This window comes from Takifugu flavidus, chromosome 21 (genome assembly GCF_003711565.1).
Source record: "Takifugu flavidus isolate HTHZ2018 chromosome 21, ASM371156v2, whole genome shotgun sequence".
NCBI lineage: Eukaryota > Metazoa > Chordata > Actinopteri > Tetraodontiformes > Tetraodontidae > Takifugu > Takifugu flavidus.
The window spans coordinates 6,522,700-6,537,499 of NC_079540.1; positions in this window are offsets into that span (position 1 = coordinate 6,522,700).

A 14,800-nucleotide genomic window follows, 5' to 3' on the forward strand; every position below is an offset into this window, starting at 1 on the left:
AAGCTGCAGTGCCCCCTGGTGGCCGACTGGCTTCTAACCAGGTGAACCTCAAACACAGATGATGCTCTGTTCATTTGTCTTATTATTTTGGGGGGACTTCATTTAAAACCATTAATTAAAAAAAATCATGATGGAACCCTGAGAATCACATTTTTGTGCTTTTATTCCACTGACAGTTTTAATGCTAAATAAATTCGGCATGATGATTTAAAAACAGGCACTTAACCTTTTTAAATTTCAACAGCTGAAATTTGGTTTAATTACCTATTCTGAAAAGTTTAATTATCTATTCTGAAAAGTTTAATTATCTATTCTGAAAAGTTTAATTATCTATTCGGAAAAGTGAACTTTGTTTTTCTGAAGCCACTTCAACCACTAACATGTCAGGGTGCATCTGTAGGGATGAGAAAGTGAAATCTTTGATGGAAATGATCAAAACTAACATAAATACAGTATGTGCATGAGTGTTTGTGTGTGTGTGTTTGTGTGAGAGAGAGAGAGGGAGAGAGAGTGAGAGAGGCAGAGAGAGATTGGCTTCTCAAATGGCTCCTTGATCAGCCTTTTAAAAATTTATAACCTCACCTGAGTTCTGGGTATTTTGGCTCCGCCCACCTCCGGTGGTTGAACCAATCAACAGTCCTGGATCAGCAGAGGGAGAACAGAGTTGGAACAGGCTGTGGTGTTGTAACAGGTCAGTCAGAGAGCATGACTAACCAACAGCTAACTTCCTGAGACTTTTGGACACCGTCAAAGTTCCACATCAATAATATGGCTAAATGAAGCGAGGCTGAGTACATATACGCAGACAAGCTTTTAATCAGCTGCTGTCTCTATTAGCCTGCATCTAATTAGCGCTGATTTAATCTGCGTGCAGAGTCATTAAGTAGAGCAGCGTGAGTGGCGCCAAAAACCCTCCCAAACACCAAATGTGACACAGACTATCGTAAAAACATCTAAAGATGCTTCATTCATGGCTACAGAGTTAAGAGCAGCTAAACCGCCTTGGCCTTAAACTCCACCACCCTGTACCCAGCATGCATCAGTGCACAGGAACCGGCCCAGAGGAGCCCCAACTTCTGCTCTCGTCCTTCTGTTTCTCTGCCTGCCCAAGTGTTATAGAGCAGCTGAGGGTCTTTTAGGGCGCCAATGCTAGCCAACATGCTACAGAAGCTACACTTCCTATATTGATTTGGCAACAGGTGCTTCAAACACCAGCAGGGCTTCAGCCTCCACATGTCCTTCTTGTCTGTGTGACTAGGATGTTTCCATAGGTTCTGCAGCGTCTCTATAGCAACTGACTTCACTCGGGGGCTACTTAATAGCCAGCATAGCCATGCTAGCTCATCTGTCAGTTCACAGTGGGTCTTTCAGGTTGACACATGTTCCTGGAGCTCAGAGTCACTTGAAATGAGATGGTGTTGAGCTAACGAGCACCAGAAGGCTCCTCTCTGTCCCTATCGGGGTCTTTGGGAGTAAAATGGAAAGTTTCAACTGTGAGGAGGCGCACGCACGCACGCACGCACGTTCTTCTCTCCACTGTGACCTTTGACCCCTCCTCCCTTCCTGTTCCAGGTTCCTCTCCGGTTCCTTTGCCTGTCTTTGACCCGGATCACCGTCTCCATGACAACCCTGAGGCTCGTCTGGTTTTGGCCTGTAAATGTCAGACATCACACTTCTCCTTCGTCTGGAATTCAGAATCTCTGGCTGCGAAAAGGTGACTGGCTGTTTCTCAGGCGAGGCTCGCTGATTGGGCGTTGTCATGGAGACGGTCAGTGCTGCGGGCGCTGTATGTGCGAGCGTGCATGTGAGGGGCGGCTCCCCCCCTGCAGAGGTGGAAGAGCTGCTGAACTGTTGTGCATCATGTTACGCGCGTGTGTGAAGGATTAAGTGCTCGGACATGTTTGCCCTCCATGTTAAACTGCTGCGCTCAACAACTTGAGATGAGTGTGTGTGTGTGTGATTTTACAGCGATTAAATGAATTTTGACATTAGTGTTGTGTGTGTGTGTGTGTGTGTGTGTGTGTGTGAGCCAGAGTGCAGTGTTAGCTGTAGGGAAGATGAGCTTCCACACACACACAGCTTCCTTTCTAGCAACATTGTCATTCTACCAACAAAGTGAGGACATTTTGCTGGTCCCCACAACTTCAGGACTGGTTGAGTGCTAAGATGTGGTTGTAGAGTTAATTGAGTTTAGGGTTAGGGTCAAGGTTGGGGTCAGGTTTGGGGTCAAGGTTGGGACCAGGGTCAAGATGTGATGGTTAGGACAAGGAGCCGAGGAATCTATTATTTCTATGGAAGACCTCCCAAAGACAGGAGTATGGGAATGTGGTGTGTGTGTGTGTGTGTGTGTGTGTGTGTGTGTGTGTGTGTGTGTGTGTGTGTGTAAAACCGTGACCTTAGCTGCCAGAGGAAGAAGGTGATGATCTGAGGAAAAGAAGGATGGATTAAAGAAAGGATTAAAAACAGAGTGATGTTGCTTTTCACAGGATTAACGGCAACATTTAGGCAAACACAACAAGCACTTAATTCTTCCTCTGAAACAAACTTTAAAGCACCAATAAAATCAAAGAAGGAGGACATTTAGTCCGTCCCCTCAGTGAAAACGCTGCTTACTGCAGTAGAACAGGACTGTAGCTTGTAGCTAGTTAGCATTCTCTAAACTCTTGTGAGCACATCTGGATGCAGGTGAATCTGCTTGTGTGACTTCCTGTTGTGTTTGTGCTCGGAGCCGATTATGATAATGAGACCGTGATGGGATTTGGAACGTGCGGCGAGGAGGTGGAGGCTGGTGGCTGCGAGCTTAGCGGTGTCGCTGCCGGGTTGACAGGGATTTCTGGGTTTGTAGGAGCAGGAAGTGAGTGAAATCTGGCTCTGTCTGTCCTCCGTCCCTCCGCCGAGCGTCTCCTCTCCTCATTCAGCCACTTTTTAGTCATCCTGACAATTCTCGCCTTTGCTTTCATCGCGCCTCCTTGTGAGCCTCAATCTCACACTTTTTCCCGCCAAAACTCTTGTGCTCTCGTTCCTTTCCCAGTCCCGTTATTTCCACCGTCCCCCTGGTGGACATGGAGCCGGACAAGGAGCTTTGGTCGAGACAGGAAGTGTGGGTGCTTCAGAGGTCAGAGGCTGTTGGACCCCAAGTTTTGACCCTAACAGAGGTGGAAAGCTCCTGTGGCACATGAGGGGCTGGGAAGGGGCGGGGCTAATGTGGCCCCTCCCTCCTGTCCAGAGCTGCTCCTGCTGTCAGATTCTGGTTGTTGCCATCAGGTTTCTGTGTTGGTGGTTTTCTTCTGTCTGAAGCTTCTGGGACCTTCTGGGACTCTTCTTCCATTTCCTCCTCTTCCTCTTCATCTGTTCCACGGGGGCAGAAGACGAATCTTTGCCAGAATTACCGCCGTCGTGACGGGAAAAACGACTTCAGCGCCAACGGCTGTCAATCATAAACTAACCATAAAAGGTTGATTTGCTATTTTGAAAATTTAGTCAGATTTCCTTTTATTATTAGAAAAAGAGAATTAGTTCAGGTTCACACACACACACACACACACACACACACACACACACACACACACACACACACACGCACACGCACACGCAAGACTGTCTCTATGAGTCTGCAGCGCAGTGCTGCCACCCTCAGGTGCCTTGAAGTCATTGCAGCTATTTGATTGAGACAGTTTTTATATTTTCCTATTTACTCTCTTTTCTAAAAGAAGATGCGTCTGTTACAACAACAAAATTACTAAATACAAAAATCTGGTTTAAACTGTTTTCAAATCCTGAGTGGTTTATAAACTATTTCCTGTGAAAAGCTAATCAGGTTCAACTTTCTACTTTCATTTCATTTTACATTATGGAATTCTAAACTGTCACTGAAGTGATTTTTATGGGCCCTCGCTGCTTCAGGCCCCTGTTATGCTGGTGATTTAAATGACTTGTGGCTCATTTTGAGCATGTTTTAATTAACGAGCTTGTCTTTATTACATTTCTCTGTTTTAAAATATATTTAAAGTGCTGATCAAATTAGCTGGAACCGTTCTGCAGTTTGGTCTCTCACTTTAAAAACACCACAGCTTTAACTTTAACGCCAAATTGATCCCACTTGATTTCCTTCTGGAGTCTCAGACCTTGAAAATCTGTTTAGAAAGCCTTGAAAATCTGCTCTGGTTTGCTTCCAGTTATGTTCGCTAAGCTGGGAAAAAAAATCCAACAGTTTTCTTTTTATTTAGTCGTGTCTGATTAGCCATTTAGTTAGCGCTGCAGTTACCTTCAATGTGCTGTTACACCCTCTCGTCTGTGTGTTCATGTCTTACTTATAAAGTAGATTTTGTTGGTTTGTTGTCACTGATCACATTTGATTTAGCCCTCAACCACCATGTGATACAGAAAACAACATGATGCTAACTACCGAGCAGAGACGGCTACTTTAGCTCGTGTTTGCTCCCACTTCCTGTTGGAAGTTCACTGGGGGTGGTTTCGTGAACCAGATGTTGATACTGCAGCTTCCTGGGGTCTTAGCAGCTAATATGGAGCATCTACACATGAGGCCACAGGAACGAGGCCATAATTTGTGTCTATTTAGTTGGATATACAGACAATTAGATGAGAAAAAGGCTGGAAATACCAAAGCAGGTGGATAGCAGGAACATGACGCACGGAGCTATCTTTGCTAATGGACAACAAGGAGAGGCTCTCTAAGACTCATTGTTGCTTCTGACGGGACCTTTTTTCTAAATGTGCAGACGGAGGCTGACTCAGCTCAGGACACGTCTGAGTCCAGGATGGCTGGGGGGGTTCCAGACGTCTCCACAGGCACCCGTGATTCACAGAGACAAATCTTAAAATGGCTGTAAAGTGTAGCACAGCAACGGTTATGCTTCTATTTCAGGATAATTTATGCCAAAGACCAGGGAAATAAGACTGGCTCCCTGTCTGCCCCAGTTTAACAGATGAGGGTCGGAGCCGGGCAGGAAGCTGAGCGGACTGACACCCTGTCAGAGCGGCTGACGCCGACACCCCACCCAAATTGGTCGAAGGCGTCGCCGCTCCGCGTGTAAATGTTTCTCCGTGTCGTCGGCGGATTGAGACATAAATTTTAAAAGAAGTCTGAGTGCGCCGACTACGTCCGTAATGCTCTCATGTTAGCATTCGGTCTGCTAATTACGAGCCTTCCTTCGAGGTAATTACGCTAATGAGGGAGAAGTTTCCTGTGGTCATCAACACTGCTGCAAATGTGAAATGGAAAATCAATTTTCCTGCTCTGCTGGAGGGGAGAGTGGCTGCAGGAGCAGCAAACCGGCACCGTTTGCTGACCTTTTATAAATTAATTTTGCGGCACTTTTCCGATTTGCACTCCAAGAAGTGCTCAATGAAAGTTGTCCTGCCTGAGAATGTTCTACACGCCTGAAACCCAGAAGAAGAGCAAAAACACGTCGCAGCCACGGAGGGTTTCGGATCTCAAACCTCGGCGCCGTTGCTGTCTCCCTGCGCTTGCTTAGCTGCAGAGGACGGCTCGCTAAATTGTCCCTGAAACGTTTTCCGGCGAGACACCGTGACATGCTGTTAGCAAACAATCACCCAGAGCTCATTAGCTCTGTGCACTGCATCAGCGTAACTCTCAGCTGAGAGCATTAGCATGCCGCCGAGTATTGATGTCCTTGTAAATCAACACTGGCAGTAAATACAGCAGGTAGGACAAGGACCGTGAGCACGTCCACAGGTGCTCGGCACATCCAGCAGGGAGGGAAAACCAGCCTGGAAGAGAGAGAAAAAAAACGGAGCTCTTCGAAAACAAGCTAGTTTAACTACTGGTGAAACGTTAAATGTGTTAAATGAGTCCCAACCCTGCTCTGCCCCTGTCCTGCCCCTGTCCCCCTTCCTGGAACCACACAGTTAGTTTGTATTTGCTCACATCACTTCCTTCTGTTTGATGCGGCTCGATCGTGGCTTATGAATACCATCGAGCGGCCGCCATCGCCGGGCCGCTGAGCAAGGATAGAATCATTATCTGATGATCAGAAAATCAACGGAGATGCAGGGTAATGGCCTCGGTCTGCCAGGTCCTCTGCAGTGGCATTTAAAGTGATTAATGATGGACGTGAGAGAGGGAGTCCACATCCCACACGTCCAGAAAGGCGTCAACGATGACAACAACGACAACAACCGGCTCCCCGTCAGATTGATCCCCTTCAGATAAGCGGATGCCAGCCGGATGTCGATGATCCTTTCAGCGTTCCTGCTCATGACGTAAACGTGTCTGTCCATGTTTCCAGTGTTTACCTGCTGTCCCTGCAGCTCCCACTCAAGTCTTTATGCTCTCATGACTCATGGAAAGAGATGTTTGGATTCAGGCCTCCATTCAGACTGGAGATGCAGGAAGTCTGCCTGTTTCCTGACTGGCTGGTTCAGCTGGAGCTGGTGGCGTCTCCGTGTTGTTGTGCTCCGTGAACGCCGCCCTTGTATTCAGGCGGCAGATGTGTTGCGCTCAAACTCTTCATCAGTCGTGCTTGTTGAATGGAGAGATTCTGGCGCCGTGCGGCGCGCGTCTCCGGGCCCGGGGCCCGGGGCCCGGGGCAGCTGCTACATCCCACCTGCCCCCTCCCACTTCTACTGGAATCCCCAGATCTGCTGCAGATGGAGTCCCCTCAGAGGCAAACGCCCCATTCAGCCGCCATAAAAGACTTTGGAATGTTAGCTGAAGCTAGAAAAACAGAGCGGGGGGTCTGAAGGGCCCCTCAGGAGGAGAGAAAGGAAACGGCAAACGTGCAACGGGATTCAGAGACGAGTTGTTCTCCGTCTCCACTCTCAATGAGGATTGATTGGTGATTGTTTTTGGTGCGTCAGAGTGGTCTAAAATAGCCCTCAGACACAAACCTGCATTTATTTTTACATTATTTTATATTATATTTATTTTATTTTATATCTAGTTGTTGTGAAGTCCCAGAACTGGTCTGGATGTGGTTTTCATCTGGATAAAATCAATCTGAAGATGTAGCATCGAGGGAACGACACTGGACCCAAACCGCAGCCCACAAAAAACACCACAAAAGACAAACACAAACCTCGACATCTTTTCTTTAAACTTCTCAGCTCAGATATTTCAGGGGCAATTTTTAACAAAGCTAATTTGATAGCAATTAAAATTCAGGCTCTAACATCTTGAACAGGTGGGAGATGTTGACACCTGAGCGGCGGCTAAAATGATGCCCGTTTTAATCAAACAAGGTTCTTATTCACCGTTGAGGTGCAGCTACGCTAATCTCTCCAAAACTTCCTTAAGTGTCTCTCAAGGAGTTTGGCTGCAATCAATCACGCTGTGAGTGGACGTCAAACGGTGCGTTTCTGCAGAGCAAAACACCTCCAGCAAACCTGCCAATTACAGATAGCTGCCGGTGTGCAGCATAATATTAAAGCTGGCAACGAGGAGAAGAGAGTTTCCATACGCAGGAGCGCAACGGTGCAATTTGTGTGCACAAAGAAAGGCCATAGGAAGTCGGCCCGATGTCCCTGGGTAGTCAATTGGTCCGAGAGGTTTCCTCAGCCATCAAGACTCGAGAACAAACTGGATTTAATTGTTTCAGCTGCTTTTCTGACGTCTAAAATTGGGAGAAGAATCGATGAGAATCGAGCAGCAGAGCAACGCGAACGAGGCTGAAGAGCGTCGAGAGAAAAACAACCCCAAACTTCCACCTTCACCCGAGGAGCCGTTTCAGTCGGGACGCAGATGTGGTTTTTCTGGGTGTTCAAGGGAAAACATCTGCATGTGAGCGGAGGGTGGAAGTCAGTGAACGGAAGCAGGAAAAGGTTCCTCTTCCTCCACTAATGACTAACTAGATGTGTGATTAGTCCGGCGCTCTTCATCCCCCCGTCCCTCCTTCCTTTCATCCCCTCTGCTGTCTGGGGAAATTGATGGCGATGTGTCGGGGGTCCAAGACCACAGGTGTTTGGGAGGTAGCCGGTAATGAATGGCTTCCAGGAGAAAGTTAATCATGATTAATGAGCAAGAGCAGCTGGGAGGAGGTGGAGGGAAGCGTCCACGTGGGGGAGGGCCACGCCGGCAGAGTCTCCTGGTTGGTCTGACCAGCCGGGGACAGACACGCTAACACCGTTGCGAACTTCCAGACGCCGCCTGTTGCTGCGAGGCACCGAAATTGGAAAGCTGGAGCCAGAAGTGTGTCAGAATGCATCTTCTCCGGCTCCGCCAGCACAGATGTGCGCGGTCGTCCACGGGCTAATCTCGCTGCTCAACGGCCACGACACCAGCGCGGGAGCGCGTTGAATAAATGAATGTGTTAATCCCAGAAACGTCTCCGCGATAACGTGAGTTACTGCGCGTTCAGGTGGAGACAGAGGTGATGTTCCGCTCCTTTCCGCGCCTGCAGAAACTTTGGTGGAACGTTTTCTCGTTATCCGGACAGTTGGCATTAAATCGTCCTGCTGAATGATGTGGAAGCAAATGATTGAACCTAGATTGATTTTCTTTTTTCTCATGTGGGACGAGAGTATCAGAACGATCCAAACTCAATTGCAGGTTGAAAACAAACAGCGGACGGAATGAGACGATGTTTCCGGTCTGTTGTGCAGCCGGGGCTCCCGGAGGCATCCGTGCATTGTTTATTTTTCCCTTCACGGGAGGCCCGAGGGAGGAGGAAATTACCTTGTCGCTTGTCAGCGCGCGGCTGTAATAGCTGTGTGTGTTATCCGTATGGCAGCGGTAAACATGGGCGTGTGTTGCTGTAGGCGGACAGGTGCTCATGCTAATCAAGTGTGTTTCCCTGAACCATCTGTGTGTCCCGCTCCAAACCCTCCCTGTCCATGTCAAACTCTGTGTGTGCCCAGAGGACACTCACACCTTCATGTTCGGACAGGACAGGTCAAAGGTGAGACGATGGACCGGGTCGGGAAGGGGGGGTCGCCTATCCTTAAAAGACGCCTTCCAGGCTGAATCACTGTCCAGCAGTGTCCCTCTGTCCTTACTGTCTGCGTCTCTGTCCACGTGTCCACCTGTTTGTCTTTCCCAATCATCCCCTGGAGACAACGGCCATTGGCTGAAGTGAACTCCGCCGTCTGTGAGTGACTGATGGCTTGTCCGTTGCCGTGGCGACGGCGATCCCGCTGTAAGCGAACCGGTCGACCCTCTCAGCTGCCAGCCCGTCCGTCTCTTTGATTCAGTCTGCGTCGCGCCCACGCCTCCATCGTTGCGGTGTCACGATTCTTCTTCTCTGCCTTCAACATCTCCCTTAATGTTCCACTTATTAAACGCATATTTACCCTTTTCAGGTGTAAAGTGATTAATGGCGAGCCAGGATTTCGATCCCTCTGAGGTGATCCTGGGAATCAGCGTTCCAGCTGATGGCTGGTCTGGCACCAGGAGGTTTGGGAAATTAGATTTTTACTCACGGATCTTCCTGACAGAAGAGGAAGGATTTCTGTGTTGTCCCACCTCCCGTCTCATCAGACTCCGCCGCAGCATTAATGGGACAGACGCGGTTGAAATGGATCCGGGAACTGTGGTGTGGTCAGTTGGACATCAGCCCCCTTCAGTCCAACATTAGAGGACGACAGCAGATCCGGAGCTAATGGAATATGCAGTCAAAATAATACATTAAGGCTTTCCAAGCCCCGCCCCCGACGTCCACGGCTTTGATCTGAAAATGGATTTTTCTTGTTTACTGTTTGATACGAACACTATGCAACAGTTATTGGCGGATCAATTAAGTATCAGCCTGATGGACCGTTAGCTTGGCAGGATGATGGAACTACAGCTTAGCTAGCCAAGTCGGCGCTCGTTTGCCAGGGTGACGTTAGCTTCCAGCCCCGGCGTTGGCGTGATGTCGCAGCTCTCTTACTCTCAAAACAGACATGCTAGTAGCAGCTTTCTGTAGATTCATGCAAACAGTAGCAATCTTATTATTCCAAGAAGGCTAATTTGAGAGATGTAAACGGTTGCCGTAGTAACTGTGCAGTTTGCCACTTTTGCCCACTGGTGGGTCGGAGGTTCTACTTCAAAGACGCAGCGGTTTTGATGAAGGATGCTGCAGTAGTTAGCACATTAGCAGGACACTTCCAGGTGCTCCAGTTAGGAGAATCCTGCGTCCACGTAGCTTCGGAGCACAATCCGGACGTTAGGAATAATTACGTGATGGCAGATTTTCCAGGCACATCAAAGGTTCCCCGAGGATAATTGAAAATCCGTAATTTAGAGGCTTTTTCTCTTTGTTTTCAACAGTGAACATAACAAGTCATGTTCATTATCAGTGGGATGCTCTCTCACACACACACACACACACACACACACACACACACACACACACACACACACACACACACACCACACACACACACACACACACACACACACACACACACACACACACATTTTCTATCCATTAAGCCAGAGTAAATATCGTGGGAGAGCTTGTTAGGCCTGTCGAGTGCCTTAATGTGCCGAGGGATGAAATGAGTGATGGAAAAAAACAAAGGAGGTCGGCGTTGTGCCTTTCATCCTCCTGTGTCTTTAGTGATAGCCATGTTATTAGTTTGTAGTCTGATTAAAGGAGAGTCTGGCATCAATGCCCCCGAGTCATTCATTCTATTAACCTTGGTGTACTTGTCTGTGTGTGTCTGTGTGTGTGTGTGTGTTCTCCCTCTACACTTGTCTTTATCTGTTTTGATCACTCTGCAGAACACAATGATGGCTTCATTGATTAAATCAATATTCCTGCTGTGACAGATGCTGCTTCTTAACCTTGATTAAAGCCGATCTTTGATCAGGCGGTCAAAGCCGGAGGCAAAAACCTGCTTTGAGCAGGACGGAAAAGAGACGTGCTGATGCGCTGATCGACCTGCTGACAGTTTTGGTTTTATTGTTCAACATTAAGGGGCATTTGAGCTTATTTGTGATTGAGCTGTTTACAGACTACAGATCACAGTTGGATCTACAGCCAGTGAAGAGTTCTGAGTTACCTCATGCATTTTGTCCTGTACGTGTCAGCGTCAGCATTCTAGCTCCGCCTCCCCAACATGATGGGGACGCGCTCCCTATCCGCATGAACTCTCCTGACTCAGCGGGATCAGACGGATCAGAGTTGGAAAAACTCTGGAATTTGCTCTGTTTCTTTGATATTAGGACCTCTTTGAGTTCTTATGATCGTTTTCTCCCAGCTTTGGCTGCCTCCACGCATAAATGAGCAGAGTCGGGTCCTCGGGTCCCGACGCGATCGATGCTCTGTAGGGACACGCCTTAGGCCTGTTTGGATAGTCGATTTCAGAAGCTGAATGGAAGGAGATCTTAGTTACAGCCTCCCTCACACGTGGATCATTAGCATGCCTGATTAGGCTTCCTGATGGATGACTGGATCAATGGCACTGAGAAATTCTGCGGGGGAAAACTTCATCTGCTTTTGTTGGTGTTACGCTGTATGGAGGAAAGTGATTTATGGCTTATGAATAAAAGTGGAAGATTGAGAATAAGTGGAAGATTTGAGACCAGAAACATTCTCTCTGATACGTCTTGCTCATGTAAGTGAGTTAATCTACGTCCATTTGCAAACAGGAGAAGCCTTCTGGCCTGAGATAATCTGTTTTTAACCAGGCTTGAATGCTGCTGTGACCCTGCGGGGCCCAAATCTACCATTCTGGTCCCTCGGTGAAGGTGAAGACACGGCTGCACTTTTACATCAGATGTTCTGTCAGAAAAGTGTTTAACCCCACATTACCCCAGCAACAGGGAGCGCCACGGGAGCGCTTGATTCCTCATGTCAACGCCATCCGAGTTTAGAGTCAGGAGCTCCCTGGTGACCCTGATGATCACATCTCTGCCTCAGACAACGTCGGCCGAAGCCCGTTTGATCAAGTGCAGCGGCTCATCTTCCCTTTTATTCAGCGCTAATTATCATCATTACTCCACGCAGACGGGGGATGATTCCACTTCAGGCCTCGCTCCGGCCCAGGACATTTCCATCGCTACGTGTCCCCTTATGGCTGGCAGCTGTGCACGTCCCCATCAAATCCCCACAGATCCACCAGTGTTTCCAGCAGCAGCGAGAGGGGAGATGCAGACCCCGTTTAAACCTGCATCGTTACTGTAGGTAGAGGATGGATGTCCTCCCCATGCTGGACGCGCTCAGGTAAAGTGCCAACATGTCCTTATCCGTGTTGGCACGATGGCTTCCTGAACACAATTCCTTTAGTTTTGTATAACTGGGGTGATATTTCTCATTTTCCTTGTAAATGACCAGTGAGGGCCATGCTAAGTCCATCCCAGCATCAGCTGGGGAAAACCCAGTCAGGCACTGGAGGAGGCCTCAGCTGGATCGACTTGCTGTCAGATAAAATGATCATCTTGTGTTCAGCTGCCTTTAATTATCCTGTTGCCGCTGGAATTGTAAATGAACCACTCCATGATGGTGGACCTTCCTCCTGCTTCCGATTTTCCGAACACTTTGACCGTAAATGCTGAGTTCCTGCGTTCTCAGATCTCCACAGTGACACCACGAGAACGTCGTTATTATCCTCAATATCAGACGTATGAAAATAAAAACAGCAGCGACTCCATGACCGGCTGAATGAAGGCAGGGAACCCTGCAAAAGCCTCATGAATATCTGCCCCAGTAGGAGCAGATAAACGTTTCCACCACAGGCTGCAGGACCATCAGGTGTATCCTGGAGAACGTCGTGATACCTGCTGACACAGATAAAGCAGAGCGAATCCATTACTAGCAGGACGTTAAGCCGAGAAAAACAAGCCGCTCTTTAATTATGCAGACAGCCTGGATCGATGTGCGGGAAACATCCCTCATATATTCTTCCAGGTTACCCGAGACAACTTTGAAAAGTGTGTGTGTGTGTGTGTCCGTTCCTGAGATAAGCCGAAGCCAGAGCGTCTCATGTTTAATTCAGGCCTTATTTTGGCCTGGATCAGATCCTCAGATGTGACCAAAAACACAGAAGCACTTCATCAGAAATCAAATCCATCATTTCTGACGCGGCCGCGGGGAAAACAGAGGAAGTTTCATTAGAGAGGAGGCAGCTTTTGGTTAATTGACACATATTGAAGTTTGCTGGCAGCGAGATTCTCAAACCGCTTCTAATTTTTGCATCTCGTTTAAACAGACGTGCACGTTTTTGTGGACACGTAGAAAATCCTTATTTTGTGCCTCCGATTAATTAAATATGTGCTGAAGCTTCTTGCTCACTGTTCATTCCCTGCATAGGTTGCTATGGAGATTTATTTTGGTCATAAAATGAATCATATAATTGTGTCTTTTGTATCAAGAATATCTTCGACATGTGATGTTTCATTTTCCCTATAAGCTCTTCATCGGCCTCGTCTTCCTCTTCTATTATTCCAAATACGGAAGCAAAAAAAAAGGCTTCAATTTAGTTGATTATTTCTTTACAGGCTCCATTACCCTGGGGGTCCTAATTGGGAATAAGTGGTGGTTAACAGAATGCGGCTGAATGGATTGATTGTCTAATTTGCAGGTAAAAAAGCTCACTTGAGTTCGATTTTGACTAATGTAAAAAAAAAGGGGGTGTTGGGGGAACTCTGCTGCTAACAGAACACTGGTGCTAACAGAACACTGGTGCTAACAGAACATTCCAGGGAGCAGTCGAGAACCTAATAGTTTGAGTAAGTTCTTCTTTGATTGTTTTCTGGAAACCGATGCTTCATTTTATCGTCCACAAACTGGAGAATGTTTGGTTTATTATGAATTTGTTACTTTGTTTGGACAATATTGACCTCTTGGATTGAAACGGCTCCATTATTTATCAGAAAGGCCCCTGACGCAGCCAGGTAGAGCTGCGGATTCACAGAATCGCAGGTTAAAAGACGGTTTGGTGAATTACAGACCGGAGGGTAAACGTGGGAGCACTTCCTGCCTGCCTCCTCACATCCCTCAGTGCTTCCTGCTAAATTTGCACACACCCCCAGAAGTAGAAGAGGAATCCAGACACAAAACCAAAAAAGTCGTCTGTTTTGTGCTGAGAACATTACCCAAAGAAGCAGCCGGAGCTCCGAACTCTGCTGCATTCTCCCCAAAATGGCCGCCTGCATAAATCCTGCTAGTAAATACAAAAAACCCACAAAAACGGTTCTAAAATAAACGAGTAGTCTAGGGACAAATGTATCGCTCATTAGGAACCTCCAATATATCTGAGCAGACCAGACCTTCTGGCCACAGCTGGACGGTTCTGAGGCCGCAGACATTTATTTGGGTCTCTTCAACAACAAATGTCGACTTCAGCTGCGGGATTAAAGCCGAGGTACAGAAGGAGCAGAGTGTTCCTGTAAGAGACGTCTGCTGAGGAGTCGCTCTTCATCACCAGGGCCGATGGCGTCGCTCTGTCTCACGGCCGCTGCTGCCAACCTGCTGAAGAGCACGAGCAAATGCGGGATCTGTCAGAGAGCAGCTGCCCCACATCTGGACCTTCTGTGGACGTCTCGGTGGATCAGAGTGGTTTCTGCTGGGTAAGCTTGTTAGTGATGCTGGTATTCTTGGACTTTTCTCCACGCAGAGCATAACGGCTTGAAGAGGATCTGCTCCTCTCTCTCTCTCTCTCTCTCTCTCTCTCTCTCTCTCTGTCTCTCTGTCTCTCTCTCATCCTGATGGACTCGTCTTCTCAGGGATTTATCTTGAAACCAGATCGTGTTTAACATCGGCCGAGGGGATTTCATACGTGACCTCTGACATTATTAGCCAAATCTGCATAACATGAAGAGGCAGAACATTGAGACCCCAGGAAAACGGTCCGATCGCGGAACCTTTCTGCTGTGAGACGCCCCTGGAGACTCTTGGCA